The following is a 15,766-nucleotide window of genomic DNA, read 5'->3' on the forward strand; positions in this document are numbered from 1 at the left end:
TGGGTTCTGCACTGATAGCAGAGAACCTGGTGTGGAGCTTGAACCCACAGACTGTGAGATCATGACCTGAGCCGAAGTCGGACACTGAACCAACTGAGCCACCCGGGCACCCCACAGGGTTAGGTTTTAACTAAACATATTCTTGGGGTTCCCGGGTTGGTTGAGTGTCTGACTCTTGACTTTGGCTCAGGTCATGATCTCTCGGTTCACGGGATCAAGCTCCCTGTCAGGCTCTGCACTGACAGTGTGGAGCCTGCTTGGGATTCTCTCTCTCTCCCTCCCTGCCCCTCCCCTGCTTGTGCTTTCTCTGTCGCTCTCAAGATAAGTAAAGAAACATAAATAAAATAAAAAAATAATAATAATAAATAAAAATATTCTCACCCTCAGCGTTTACGATCACGTATTTGACACAACAGCAAAGGGATGCCAGAATCATCATAACAGCCAAAGGCAGACAAGGTTCAAAGCCACAGCCCTCATTGTCACACACTCAGGCCAAAGCCCTCGAGTCCGGACAGGCTCTCGTGGTGGCCGGATGCCTTGCTGGCCCTGCCTTTAATGCCCCCTTGCTCAGGGTCAGGGCTCCAAGGGGCTGTCAACCAGTGACAGGCGGGTCACCATGTGGCTGCCCTACCTGCCGGGCAAAGCAGTCACCTGTCTGTGGAGGGGCTCAGTTTGGCTCCTGCCTGAACCTCAAGAGCCTGACGTTTCTTGAATTTAGCCAAGGCCGGCAGAAGCCCCTCTGGGCCCTCTGTCTGCCAGGGGTCTCTGGACTTTGCTGCTCTCCAGACCGGGGCTGCTGGCCAGGGTGGGCAGGGAATGAAGGTTCTGTCCAGCTTCTTCTCTACAACAAGAGCGATTTCAGAAGATGGTCCTCCCTGGGGTGGGGTCAGGAGTGTTGAGAATGGATAAGAGGGCGAGATTTGTCCAGACAATCAGGATATGCTTCTATATTTCAGTTTTCCTGGAACATGAAAAAGAATGCTTTCTCCCATTCAAACTGCACACACCTTAAAACAATGGCCTGTAAGTGTGTCATTTGTTAGCCAGCTGACGTTTTGTGCCCCTGGAAATCCCTGAAACGGCCCCATCAAAACCTTCTTCCCCCAATTCAGAAATTCCCGGCGGCTCCTTTCCTATGCCCTCCCCTGGGCATATTGCAATTTGTATTAGTAGTTAAACCAAATAAAATTATTAATTATATTATCGGTTTTGTTCTATCAGAGCTTACAACAGGCCAAGGGCTTCGAGTCAATGATCTCACTGAATCCTCCTAAAAATGGGATTTATCCCAGTTGTACAGATATGAAGAGTGGGCATATATGCAGCGCCCAGAATAGAGCAATAAGCCCACATTATTGACTTTACAAGCCGCTTTTCAGAGTTTCCTGGGACTCCTTTTCCATCCCAGTCAGGCTGTGTGAGCAGAGGATAAGACCTACCGGCACAGGCGTGGAGAATACGGCCATGATCCAAGAAACTCGAAGACCCCAAGTCAACCAGACACTTCCCCAGCTTTTCCAGAGCTTGGCTGCAAGGTCACTAAGCGTGGACTGTAAGGGAGGTGAGCGGCCACACACAAACCTCCTCTGCTTACACTCTAGTCCCTTCTGACCTCCAGCTTGTCAGCAGTTTCCCGGCGCTGGCTGATCCGAGCTGATTCCAAGGTATCCTGTGAACTAAGACCCAGAGAAAGCGATTTACAGAGTGATTCACTAGCACCTAGCACAACACCCCTCGTGCACAATAGATGCTCAACAAATACTTGCTGAGTGGCCGATCTTTGCCAGAGGCTCTCACTGGGCAGGTGAGAGCAGCCCCCACCACCCCTCCGTGTTCCTGAGTGTTTCTCAAAGAGACCCACGGTGTTGTGCGTGTTAAATGGGGACCAAGCTGTCAGCTCCAGCTGGGTCCACGGGAAAAGCCAAACCTTCGCCCGGCTTTTTTCCTGCCCCAACCCTGATCTCAGGCAGGTAGGACTGAAGGCCACTCTGCCAGAATTGGGTGTTTTGGGGTGTGAGCCTGGGCCCCCCAAAGCTTAGAAGACGTTGACCCTGGGCATTCACGGAATAGGCATTTATCTTTGCTGCTGCCTTCCCTCCCCTGAGTCCTTAATCTTCCTGGTGTCCTTTAAATGTCTCATGAAGGCATTGATTGATAAGTAAGGTAGGATATTTACATTTTAAAAGCAGGACCCAAATCTGGAAAAGTCTCCTACCCAAAGGAAGACAGATCTGATGGGGAGATAACAGCTGAGGGCAGGAACCCTTGTCGTCAGGGCAGGAAAAAATCCTGATTTTCCTTAAAATCACGAGTAATTCCTCAGCGCAGCTGCCCAAAAGGCTGGTGACTCCCCACAGTCTAGGAAGGACAGTGTACAGGTGGTGCCTTTTATAACAGCCTCACCAGAGAGGCAATAGATGTACCGCCATCCTCGGTTATAAACCACCTGTTTGAGGCGCAGGGGAGAGAGAGAGCGAAAGAGAGCGTGCTTAGCAAATACTTTCCCGGCCTGCTGTTTACCAGTTGTTTTGTTGAACGCTAGTCCGGGGCACAGAGAAGATACGAGATACGTGCCCTCACAGAGCTCCTGGCCTCGCACGGGACACGAAACTTAGAAGCAGATATTGTCAACATAACGTGCCAGGTCTTCTGATACCCGTAGCATCAAGGGACACACGCACAGGATAAGCCACCCCCAGCCTGGGGTTTCAAAGAAGTGTCCCCAGAGAGACTTCATTCACATTAAAAGATACGCATTTGGCCCGGTTTCCGATAATTCGGTGGTGCCGACCTCCTCCACCTGGCTTCCCTCCATCGACACTCTTCCCAAAGCCGCTGTCGAGGTGCATCCCTCCGGCCAGAAAGCACCCCAGTTTGGCCGCAGAGGACTCACCGCCAATGCAGCTTGGCCCAGCCAGCTTCAGGCCTATGAAGGAGAGAAACGTCACGTGTCAGGGACCAAAGGCGTAAGGAGGAGAAAAGACAAATGTGTGCTGCCTCCCCAGAAACGTTTGCCAACGACGTTATCCAGAGGCAAGGGGCAGATCCAGGTTTTGTGGGCCCTGGAGAGTAGACAACCTGATGAACATTCTTTAAAAAAGAAGAATTTGGAGAGATTCCTTCTACGAATTGTCAAAGGCGTGCGACTTATGAACATCTTGCTAGGCTCCTCTGCAGAAAGGGGGCCCGTGTCAAGGAGGGGGGGTCCTAAAGCCTGAGTTTCACGGACTTCCTGGCAAATCCACCTTTGTTCACAGGCAAAGAAATGGTCTCTCTTGGAAGGAAAGAATCGGGATCCACAACCGCCTCCCAGAACTTTTCATCCTGAACCGCAAAGGCAGAGTGGCAGCTTATGACTGAGGGAGAGAGAAACCTGCGCCCAAACAGGGCTTCCTCCACCTGTTCCTGTGGGGCTCCAGAAAGATCTGATGTTATTTTTAGAGCACAGGCTTTTCTTTGGCATTTCAGCTGGGCCTCTGACCTTTGCATGGCAAAGGAAATTGCCATACTGGGTGGAAACAAAATAGTATTCTTATTGCCTTTTGTCATTGTTATTCTAATGAGTCAAGGGCGGAAGATACGAATTTCTAAACAGCATAGCAAAAATATTTGCCATCCTTGCTTTTCTGTTTTTTTTATTTAATTTCGTTTGGAGACTACAAAGGTCCAAAGTGCAAACCTTTCACACGAAAGGCAGCCACACATTTATCGCCTTTGTTTCGCTCCAACACACCGTGTTGCTGAAGATTAGGAAGAAGGGTCCAATAACCAGATGGATGTTGACGACTCTAGCGCTGTCGCCATGACTGATTCTGTGACTATTACTAATTAACACTCAAGTAGTAACCAGCCCTCCCCAAGACTTCACTGGTGAAATGAGAAAGGAGCGAATTCAGCAAGTACTAACCCAAGCAGAGTTCAGAGAACAAAGACATCTGGAAAGGCTCACCATGTTGAGTTTTTCACTCCTAATCCCAACCTGTGTGGCCTCCGCTGATACTCTAGGCCAGGAAGCATGTCTTTCTATATTCAGCCCAAAGCTTGGACTAGGGTTAAGGCAGGTGGCTGACTATTCAGCAAAACCCATCCCTCCCTCCCCCACCTTGCCTCCTTAGGGAAACAATCTGCCCTGTGACACAGTTCTGGCTGGTGATACTACTGGGCAGGAGGCCTCTTCTAAACCCAAAGGGCAGACCCTTTCTAACACGGGGGGGGGGGGGGCTTTTCATTTTATGGTCCCCCTTTACCTTCTTTTCTTCTCCCTTCCCATTCTCCCCACTGATCAGCTTGAAGATCAGATGCTACCCTGGAAAACAAGGGAGGGCAAGTTTGAGGAAGGACCTTATGTGCTAAGCATGCCACAGAATGTCCCAGACTCGGGGGCACGTGGCATGGGTAGGTGACCCATCAACGCTGGACTCGTCTCTTTGGACTATTATTTGATGAGACGAACAAATCCTTATTTCTTGAAGCCACCACTGGCAGATATTTTTGGTACTTTTTACCAAATACATTCCTACCCGATGCAAGAGGAACAAATAACCCACTCCCCTCTGATTCCATCATAAATGTGTTAGCAAATAACGGAACAAAATATAATAGTCCTGTGTTCTCTGAGCTTCTATTTTCTCCTGGATGAAACAGGTAACTCTCCTTGAATCCCCTCGTCTTTAAGTTGCTCTGAGGATAAAATAATACATGTGAGAACACTTTGAAAACTGTGATTTGTATCTTTATTCACTGTGGCAGGTGTGCTGGGAGAGGCATGCCCTCCGAGAGCTTACCCATTGTGGGGTTTTAGGGTCAGCCAACAGGATACTTATTTTTGTGAGTCTTCCTAGAGCTGTGCTAGAGAGAGTCACGGTCAGCTAACAAGACCTGTAGAAACTAGGAATAAACGTTAAAGTTGGGGTCAAACTCCCCCCTCCCCTCCCTTAACCATGCCAGAAGGAACACAGAGCGATGGATAACCAGGAGTTCTCAGATCCAACCCTGCATTAAGTTTCCAGGGATTTCTGCCACAAATTACCACAAACTGGGTAGCTTAAACAGCGGTTTATTTCTCTCACAGTTCTGGAGGCCAGATGTTCAAAATCAGAACGTCGGACAGGCTTGGTTGCTTTTGGAGACTCCAAGGGAGAATCTGTTCCATGCCTCTCTCCCCGCTTCTGGTGACTTCCAGTAATCCTTGGTGTTCTTTGTTTGTAAATGCATTGTTCCAATTTCTGCCTCTATCACCACATGCTGTTCCCTGTCTGTGACTCTTCGTCTTCTCTTTTTCTGTCTCTTATAATGACTCTCCTCACTGGATTTAGGGACCGCCCTAAATGAGCATGATCTCAATATGGGTTCCTTACCTCGACTGCATTACCTTACATGAAGACTTATTCCCAATAAGGTTGCAGCGGGCGTATCTTCGAGGGGCCACAATAGAAAACCCAATAGGGTCACTGAAATGCCGTTAGGCCCAGGCCCTGGGTGACTGTTCCGTATTCCTGCAGAAAGGGGAGTTTTAGATGCGCCCTTGGGGCCCAGGGGTCTGTGGTTACGGAGGGGTCCTCAGTCCTTCTCCAAAAGCTGAACTGCAGGAGGAAACTTTGGCTCCCACGGCAGCAGATGGGGCAGTGAAAGAAACAGAAGCAGCAGCATCCGTTGCAGGAAAGGAAGCCAGCACTTCCCCTGCGACGCCCCTTCATCTCCCTACTGGCCACCTGTCTGACTTGCCCCAAGTTCCAGAATGATCCTAACAGGATGTTTCAAGCACGCTCAGTCCTCCTCCTCACATCCTTCCCCTCTTCCCCCCTATCTGCCCACCCACTCTCCACCTGGCAGGGCTGAGAATCAAAGCCCCCCCTATTTTGGTCTAACCCGGGAATCCCCTGAGCCCCTGAGATCACCTTAGTCAGTATACCCCCCCCCCAACGAATGTCCCCCCAGCTCCATACAACTTCCTCATCTGGAGTCCACCACAGACCTCAGGTCACTGAGCTCTCTTTACCTCTGTGTCTGTGTCCCATCCTGTCATCTGACAGAGCTCTCCAAAATCTTCTGCCGGGGCCCCATCTTGCTCTTGCCAGGCCCCACTAATTCCATGTTTTCCCACCATCTTCTCTTGCTGAGCGGCAGTGGACACACCTTGGAGGAAGCTGAGGAAACTGAGGTACGAGAGAGGGAGAAGGTTACGGGAGCGTCAACGTTGGCCCACCAAGCATCAGGACTCATACAACCACAGAGCTCACCTGCCTTGAGGAGAAAAGAAATCCATAATAGAAGTAGGACGTCCATGGCAAGGGTCAAATCAGGGGACAGGAATGAAAGCCCTGGAGGAAGTGATGGGAAGGGGGAGCCCACCTCAGGCACGGGGGAGGTCAAGTTGGATTTAATGAGGAAAATGTTCTTTGAGTCTTCTTGACCGTCCTTTCTTCTCACGCTTCTACAGTGTCTTACCCAGTCCTATGGCTGATGACTCCCCAGTCTCTATCTCTAGCCCAGAACTTCTCGGTTGTTCACCTGCAATCCATCTCTACCTGGATATCCCACAGGCCCTCAATGTCAACATGGCCAGGTTTGAGTCCCTTGTCTTCCTCCTTGGCACATGCTCACCTTCCCAAAGAAAAAATCTAGGAATCACCTTCAACAACTCCCTCTCTTTAACCCTCTTATTCAATGAAAAAAAAAAAAAAAAAAAAGAGCCCAGAATAAATAGGTTGGAAGGAAGGAAGGAAGGAAGGAAGGAAGGAAGAAAGAGTTAGGTGTTGAGCCCAAACACTCAATTCTGAATAGGTATTGACCTCATCCAATTGATAGCCAATGCAGGGTGTAAATGCCTGGTCCATCTCCTGAACTCAGGACATCTCTGAAGGGCCATTCCTGCTTTACAGCCCCTCCCACCCTCAGGATCAGCTGAGACTCTGTGGTGACTTCTCCTCCCATTGATCCTGAGAATGCTCCCCAGTCAAACCCCTGCAGCCAAATCCCCATCTCAGAGTCTGCTTCCAGGGAAGCCAACGTGCCAAGAGTTTTCCTAATTACAAAATGTACACAAAGGAAATGGACTTAAGTTAGTCTAAAGTGTTCACATTAAGGTACTCTCAACTGTACAAGGAAATAACTTTTTTTCCCTCCTTTTAAATAATCAAGTTATAAAGTAGTTACATAAAAAGAGCATTAACACCAAGCCAGTCTTCTGCAGCATCCCATGCTGGCTTTGCAACAAGGGCTGGAAATGACTTCTTAGCCTAACCCTGGACTCTGTCAACTTTTTACCACTTGGCTTAATGTTAACAACCTATTGTCTGATTTTTATGGGCTTTAAACACTGTTGCCAGCCCTCCTGGAAAAGATCTGTTTTTGTCAGCAATTCAGGCATGGGTATTGGAACTTGAAAACAAATAAAAAGATCTAGTAAGCTCATGGGACGCATCTTTCTAGAGGAAAATGATTCCCATGTATACGCATTCTCCCACAAGCATGTGTGAGCCCATGCTTCCCCAATCATAGATGTATTCACAACCAGATGTATTCTGTTTAGGGCTAGAGTAATCTTGTCTAATTTCGATCAAATGATCTTGTGCTGCTATTTGTTGAGTCATGGAGCCATGAATTTGAATTCCATACTGCCCAGATGGGCTGGGAACTCCCAGTAGTTGTAGGAAAGAATTGCAAAGATATTTAGAAAGTTTACAAAGACCTGTGAGCTTAAAGAAAAGTCAGAAAGCTTTATAGGGAGTTTGGTAAAAAGGACGTGAGCACAGGAAATATGATCAGAGGAGAGCTGAGTTGTGTTTGGGGAAATTCCATGAGCCCCAAGGAGTCACTGAGTTTCAGTTTGGGTAGCTGCAACACAGGGAAGACAGTTGACAAGAAGACTCTCTGAACAAAGTCCGGAAGAGTCCTTAGAGCAGAATTTTGCTGTCATGCTAAATAGAACTGGAAATAGCCTATACAAGTTGGGTCTTTGAGTTAAACTTGAGATTTTTTTCTCATGTTATATTGAATAGCAGGGAATCATGGATGCCGAGGACAAAATGGGCAAGTGGTATGTCAATGATGGATGGGGGAAGGGGAATGCTTCAGGGACCTGGAAGCAGGTAAAAATAAAAACCAAAAACCAAAAAACAAAAACCTAAAGACCCTTTAAGGAAGTGGGAAGCATTCCTCTGTTTCCTGAGCTAGAGACAGGTCCAGAAGTTTAGGTGTCCTGGTCTACTTGAGGTCAGTCACATGACCACCTCTCACCAATCGCTCCTTCTGTGTGAACAAAAGCCCCATGGCACCAGAAATTTCAAGAGACAAGAGGCAGAGATACCTATGCAGAGCGATAGGCCTGTCCACGCTGCAGATAGGTTTTCTTTTTGGTCAGAAGATCTTTATAGCTAGCTCAGACATGTCAGTGTCCCCATGCTCATGAGTTGGCCTTCCCTGGGATTGGGGGTGGTCTAGTGCTGTTCTTACACAGAATTTCACAGAAGAGTCCTTGGCAAGGCAGGCAGATAGGGAACAGATCATATATTGAAGTCCCAGCCCCCAGAATATGACTATATTTGGAGATGGAGGCTTTAAAGGAGTATTTCAGGTAAAATGAGGTCATATGGGTGGGCCTTACTCCAATAGGATTGGTGGCCTTATAAGAGGAGGAGATTAGGACACAGACACACACGGAGGGAAGATCGTGTGAGGACATAGGGAGAAGATGGCCTTTTGCAAGCCAAGGAGAGAAGTCTCAGGAGAAACTAACCCTGCTGGCACTTTGACCTTGGACTTCCAGCCTTCACAACTGTGAAGAAGTAAATTTCTGTTTGTAAGCCACCCAGTCTGTGGTACTTTGTTATGGCTATTCGAGAAGACCAATACACAATCTATCGTGAGCATAGTCTTAAAGGACCCCTGAGTGTGGTCATAGTGGAGGGACTGGGCCTCTCCCATTTACTCTGTCCCTGGAGGGCTAAACCTGGTGTCTGGCCTACAAGATGCTCAATTGGCTTAATTCCCAAGTGAATGACTTGGGAAAATCCTTTTTGGGATTGAAACTTTCCAGGTGGTCTCACTCAGCTTCTAGAGAGTCTTACTTGGGTGGCTGCCAAGAATCTTGCTCCGTCCCAATAGGCCATTGATGTACAACAATAGTAACCTGTCATGGACAATAAGACTCTGGGCTGGGGTCAGGGTGGGGGCGTCACAAACACTTTTTATTTTGTTCCCTTCAGCCCTCGGCACAATTGCATTGGGTGGGGCCATGCTTCATTAGTATTTATTTTCATGGAGGTAACTGTGACATTGATCCATGGGCTGGTACCACAAAACCCATGTTTAGCAATAGTGGTACCATCCAAATGTTTCCCTTATGTATTCATTGCTCCAGGACTGATCCCATTTTATTCCTCCTCACTTCCGTCAATGGGATCCCCATTCTCCCATATCTCAGACTCAAGCCCTTGGACTCACAGTCGATTCTTTCTCATACTTGAATCCCTAAGTCCAGTCAATAACGACCATCCCTTCCATTCTGCCTTTCATTCTCTCTCTCTCTCTAGGCCCAGTGTTATCACAATCTAGCCCATGCCTCACGACACGGGGAATCCTCGGTGGTCTTTCTGCCCCCGACCTTGACTCTACTGCATGATATATTCTGCTGCCAGACTCACCCTTGTCAAGCCTCAACAACTCTTTCTAGGGGCCTGGGAGAGAGAGTAAAGAAGGTTACTCTTAGCCACTTTATGCCTCGGAGCAATGACGAAGAAGTTTGTAGGAGAAAGAGTGGGAGGCCAGTAAACTGGCTGGAAATATGTGCTACCCTAATCTACAACCATTGCCGTGAGGCCCTCTGGAATCTGAAACCGCATTTCCAGCTGCTACTACATCAAATACACATAACCAGATTCACCTTAGCTTGTTGGACACAAGAACTTGGCTTTTGCAACATACCAGAGTTCATATGTAAACTATTAATTACACCATCTTTCCCGTTTGTTTATTTTTGCAAGAATTGTTATAAGATGGGGCAGGGTTGGGGTGGGGGGGGGTGACATGTGGAGGCCAGGGGGACATGGGGAGAGAAGACTGCTCCCGGGAACACAGAGTAATCGCCAAGAACTATAATTCTAACCTTCGCCCTACATGGTTCAGTGGCTTGTGGGCTGGAAGAAGGAAAGTGACATCTGTGATTTAGTCCATATGAAATGCTTGACCTCCCCAGCTTCATGCTTCAACAGGCTTAGTGTGGGGCTGAGGCCAGCAACCAGAGCAGGAAGTGCAGAGCAGGGGAATGTTGACAGAAGAAACATTCGTATGTTCTCTGGATGCTAATTACAAAAAGCCTCCCCTCCTACAGACTGTTTTGTGATAGATTTTCTGCTTATGTAAATTTTTAAAACAAATTAATCCATTTGGTATGGTTAGCCATGGAAGGATGATTTCCTGAACAACCCTGGCAGAATGCAAACACTTCCTCTCTCTTGGATTTTTCCTGAGACCATGTCCACCCATGTGTCATAGGAGTTTCCGTAACTGAGAGCCCCATAAGGGCCGGCGGTGGACCCCAGCCCTGTGCCTAGGACCTCCATGCCTAACACACGAAGGTTCCTTGGAGCTCATAAAGGTCTTGTGAAAAATAGAAATTGATATTCTTGTTTGTTGTTACAAGTCTAGGCAGAGGCTGTCTCAATGTGTCCACCAAAACCCACGCACCCTGGGTTTATTCCCTCTCTTTGCCTCCCCTGGTCCTACCACAGTGGAGCCTTAAAGACCCCATCCCTGCAGATACCCACTGCCTTTGAATCCCAAGGGTTGAAACTCTGAGGAAGAAAACAGAAAGATAACCTCTAAGAGGAACCAACGTGGCTCATGCTTCAAGAAGGATACAGAGCTCCTCTTGCTCAGGATTAATTCCATTTTCTCGTCTGGCAAATGGAAACGTATTCTGGCTGATGGCTAGCATCAGGTCTATGAATTTAATATACTGCTCTCTTAAGCACTATTAACCTATCAGTGCTAACAAACATGAATATTTCTTTATCCAATTAATTGATTACTTACCCTAATTGACTGTGATTGACACACACCATGTGTATGTGGGTGACAGTGTTATGCTGACAAACTGTCTCTTCCGAAAAAAAAGAAGAAGAAGAGAAAGTCCTGATCTGTAGTGTTTGCAGATTTTCACCATGTACACAGCACTACCAAGGCCAGTTTCAAGGAATGATCCTGATATTACTAAAGCCCGGAACAGGGACCTGAAAAGACATACATACCCTTGACTCTCCAGAGCCAGAAAACACTGACTCCAGCTCACCACCAGTTGGGTCTAAGCTAACAAATGTCAAGATTGGCCGAAGTAAAAGTTTAAATTTCTTTATGACACTTTTGTGTTTTATTCTTTCCTCGGGACACACAAAAGTCTGCGACAGGTGGGTATAGGCTGACAATAAAGCCACACATATTTTGAAACCGAACTTCCATATGCTGGAGAATAAGACGTGAACATACTAAAACCAGGTTGGGGGCCAGTCATTTGGCTCTTCACTTGCAGGTCAGAGAAAAATGGAAGGAGCCAGACCATGGAGTTGTCTTATCACTTGAAGCGAGTTGCCCTCTACGCTGATGTAGGAGGTGTATTTCCAACTCTTACTGAGCTGTGTTCCAGGAACCCAGCTGAACCCACTGGCCATGATAGGCATTCAAGAAATGTTCATCAAATATGAATGTATTCTAAAGCAGGCTCTTGAATTCTAACCAGCGAGACACTCTATGGTTTCTGTTCTGATCAAAGTCAAGCAGACCCAGTAGGCTGTTGGCCAACTGAGTCGGGAAACAAAGTAATGAATAATACATCAACAGGCAAAATAAGCCCTGTGTTCTCTCAGGATGGCTGGACTCATTCTGCTGATGCTCTAGGGTTAGGCCAAGTTTACCAACAGCAGGGTTTCTTGGAAGTCTATAAATACACTTTCATCAGGGAAGGTAACTCCAGTCATTAAAAACCGCATTCAGAAAAACATCGTCTCTCCTGACAAGTAGTGGTCACTGGGCACCTGCCTAGGATGAAAACTGTACAAATAGCCCAGAATACTGGTACAACTCAGTTCTCTCACCTTTAAAACACAAACACCAAAGCCTGCTTTCCTAGCCATTTGTGCAGAGTAAATGAAATAATGTTTGCTGAGCACCTAGCTAGCACTGTGCCTGGATCATAGTAAACGTTCAGTAAATAGTAGATGGGATCATGAGAATTAAATTCTCTTAAGCCTCCACATTCTTTTTTGTTTCATATACATACCTTCTCATTTTCCCGAATTGACTCCGTTCCAGGAAAAACACATCTCTAAAGTCTATCAAAAGTGTGGTTCTACCTCCCCGTCCGAGGTGTCTGGGAATCGTCATGTAGTGTGATTCCCGGCAGCTCAAGCCATGGGTGATAAGTAAGTATCCACCTTCGCTGGTCGAAGATGTTGAAGGGTCGCAATTGCAGTCGTTCTGCTTTTCAGGCTGTAGTAGATGGAATAATGAATGACCCCTTAAAGACGCCCCATCCAGGGGCACCTGGGTGGCGCAGTCGGTTAAGCGTCTGACTTCAGCTCAGGTCACGATCTCGCGGTCCGTGAGTTCGAGCCCCGCATCGGGCTCTGGGCCGATGGTTCAGAGCCTGGAGCCTGCTTCCGATTCTGTGTCTCCTTCTCTCTCTGCCCCTCCCCCCTTCATGCTCTGTCTCTCTCTGTCTCAAAAATAAACGTTAAAAAAAAAAATTTTTTTTAAAAGAAAAAAAAAAAAAAACTCCCCATCCTAATCCCCAGAACCAAAGCCTAGGTTGTCTTATATGGCTAAAGGGACTTTGCAGATATGATTCAGTTAAGGATCTTTAGTTTGGTAGATTATCTTCAATTATCTGGTGAGGCCCAATGTAATCACCACGGTCTTCCTGAGAGGGAGACCGGACGGTCTGTATCTTGAGAGGCGTGATGATGAAGCAGAGGTCAGAGGGTGCAGCTGTGAGCCCAGGAGTGCTGGAAGCCTCTAGAAGTGGAAAGAGGCCGGGAGTGGTTCTCCTCTAGCACCTCCAGGAGGAGCCATCCCTGTGATACTTTGACTTCAGCCTGGTGAGACAGATTTTAGGCTTTGGACCTTGAGAATCAGGAGATAACACATTGTTGTAAGCCACTAAATCGGTGGCAATTCGTGACAGCAGCATCGGAATTCTGTACACAGACAATGAAGCGTGGGTCCCACAAAGCGGGGGAGGGGAGGCAATTCTCACTCTCCAAACCCCACAGGCGAGAGGAAAAGGTACAGTCTCCTTGGCTTACGACTATGTCACTTCATCAGACGAGATCTCTTCAATGCAGGCAAGTACAGGTCACCGAGGGGACCCCAGACCTTGCAGGACCACGATTTAAATCAGGGAATATCAAAAGAAGAAGGTAAGCAGGTAGGTGTTTAGTGTGTAAAAAAAGTTGGGAGCCATCGGCATTGTTGAACTCAGGTGTTGTGTGTATGTATAGGTGTGTGTGTGTGTGTGTGTGTGTGTGTGTGTGTGTGTGTATTTTACTTTTAGAAAGTTTCAGAGTGATGACATTTAAATTTTTTTTTAATGCGTATTTATTTCTGAGAGAGAGAGAGAGAGAGACAGAGCATGAGTGGGGGAGGGGCATAGAGAGGGAGACACAGAATCCAAAGCGGGCTCCAGACTCCGAGCTGTCAGCACAGAGCCTGACGTGTGGCTCGAACCCACGAACCATGAGATCGTGACCTGAGCCGAGGGTGGACGCTCAACCGACTGAGCCACCCAGGCGCCCCAGGGTGATGACATTTACGGGCATCAAGGAAGCCAAGTAAAGGCGTTTTCACATAAATATTAGAGAGGAACTGGAAAATGATGACTGCAACTGAATTATGACCTCGTCTTCCAAGAAGGAATGAAACGTCCAGCTTCGAGCATGCTGAGGCTGCTGCACAGCAACCTCAGAAACAACCCCGGCCCCTTAGCACCTCCTCCTGCAGCAATTCCCATGGCCTCTGGGTCTCAGCCGGCCCCGCCCACTGCGCGCGAGCCACATTTGGGAACTCCAGAAGGACCTGGGTCATTTCAACGTGCCCCTACGTGTGCCCTCGAGTTGGCAGAGAAACCTGAAGAAAGCAGAGAGGAAAGCAGAGGTTGCTGGCCATCTGGACTCCCATTTGGTTTATGGTGTCTGATTGTGCAGAAGGTTCCTTGCTGTCCTGCCCTCGGCAAAATACTTTTCAGAGCTGCTACCAGAAAGACTTTTAGCACACTCTGTCTGGTATTAATTGTGCTATTTCAGAAAGCATATGGAAAAACGATCATGGATGACTTTTTTATGTATGTGTGTGCATATACATAGGAGATCTCTATCTCTACCTCTCTATCTCTATCTCCATCATCGCTCTCTCTCTATCTATCTATATCTAGGCGAAGTTCTGATTGTACCCATCAAGCTTCCTGAATTAAGTCTTCTTACAACCAAACTAAGCAGATGGTTAATCTGTCTCATGGGTGTACAGGATGGTACGCCTCTATTGAAGGTATTCCAGCACGGGGCTTGGAAAACTGAAACGTGCAAATGAATCACCCCGGGGTTCCTGTTAAGATGCAGGGTCGGATTCGCTACGTCCAGGGTGGGGCTGAATGCTGAACTTTTAGCCAATGCCCCGTGGATGCCTATGCATGATGTCTGTGGCCCCAAGTGGGGGTTGCCGGGGACGAGACCATTGTCAGGCAAGGTACCAAGTCATAGGCTCTAACTTGGGAAGCAGAACCTAGAGGCCCCCCAAGTTGGTGCACCTCAAACCAGCAAGTCAGAAGCTTCCCAAAGCTAGGTCCAAGGTCTGCCCAAGAGCAGACAGTGGACTTCAAAACTAGATGGGATAACTGGTGGGCAAGGACCCGTGGCCCCTGAGGCTGAAGGCAGTCCCTTGGGGCTCGCTGATCTCAACCCCGGGACACCTCGGGTGCTACCCCAGGCACAAGCTGTCCACGTTCACACATCAGCTCTCCACGTCTTCACCATAAATGGAGAGGCTTCCCCCAGGGAGTCCCTAGGGACCTACCCCGCCGTGTGGTCACTGCTCTTATCGCTGACATTACAGTAAGTGCTGTGATGCCAACGAACTGGAATGTTTTTTCCAAACACCAGGATGTCCCATTCTTTGTGAATACCCTTCAGCAAGAACTTCTGGTATTTTGGAACTGACACACTGATTTTAAAAATTAAATACTGGGTGATCAGCCAGAATCGGAGGGAATTTCCCACCCTGAGTTGTGCATGCCAAAACTAACCAAACCACTTGGTTGTGTTTTCCTTTTTTACTGAGGGCATGAAAACAATACAAGCAGCGTAGTTTATGCTGGAGATACGGTCTCACCCTGCGCCAAGACAAAAGACCAAAACAGGCTTTGTTCTAGGACTCTCTGTTCTGTGGCCAGAGAGCGCATGAAGGATTTCCACTTGCAAGTCCTCAGAGGGCAAATCGGGTGCCTTCAGGCCCCCAGCAGACTTGTCACTGTAATCATGACATTAATGAGGACTTGGCTGCCTCATCATGTCTGTGCCATGCAATTGGAGCCATAAGAGGCATTGCCCATGGTGGGGGATTCCCTTCTTGCTGAGATGACAGGGGACAAATCTCCGCCTCCATATGCCTCTGGGCTTCTTACCAGTGCCTCGGGGCCATTCAGCGATTCTGATACACAACATCAGATTTTTTAACAAGTCTCAGAAATCATGAAGCACGGTGTCTTCTATTTGCGGAG

The 15,766-nt window shown here is 47.8% G+C and overlaps 1 long non-coding RNA gene across 5 annotated transcripts in view; it reads right to left on the reverse strand.

Moving 5' to 3' along the window:
- Nucleotides 1–304: 304 nt before the first annotated feature.
- The window catches only part of LOC144616352 (uncharacterized), a 28,557-nt gene continuing 13,095 nt past the window's right edge, over nt 305–15,766 (reverse strand). Inside the window, exons 1-6 of one of the 5 annotated variants that reach the window (XR_013555501.1) lie at nt 11,038–11,709; nt 6,002–6,158; nt 4,251–5,498; nt 2,219–2,929; nt 1,443–1,679; nt 305–964 (exon numbers count right to left, since the gene is read on the reverse strand). This is a non-coding gene — a long non-coding RNA (uncharacterized LOC144616352). Of the gene's footprint in view, nt 965–1,441; nt 1,680–2,218; nt 2,930–4,250; nt 5,499–6,001; nt 6,159–11,037; nt 11,710–12,882; nt 14,122–15,766 lie in introns of those variants that run through there. The other 4 variants (XR_013555500.2, XR_013555498.2, XR_013555499.2 and 1 more) reach the window with 4 other exon arrangements.

Source organism: Panthera onca, chromosome B2 (genome assembly GCF_046562875.1).
Source record: "Panthera onca isolate mPanOnc1 chromosome B2, mPanOnc1 haplotype 2, whole genome shotgun sequence".
In the NCBI taxonomy this organism is placed as follows: Eukaryota; Metazoa; Chordata; class Mammalia; order Carnivora; family Felidae; genus Panthera; species Panthera onca.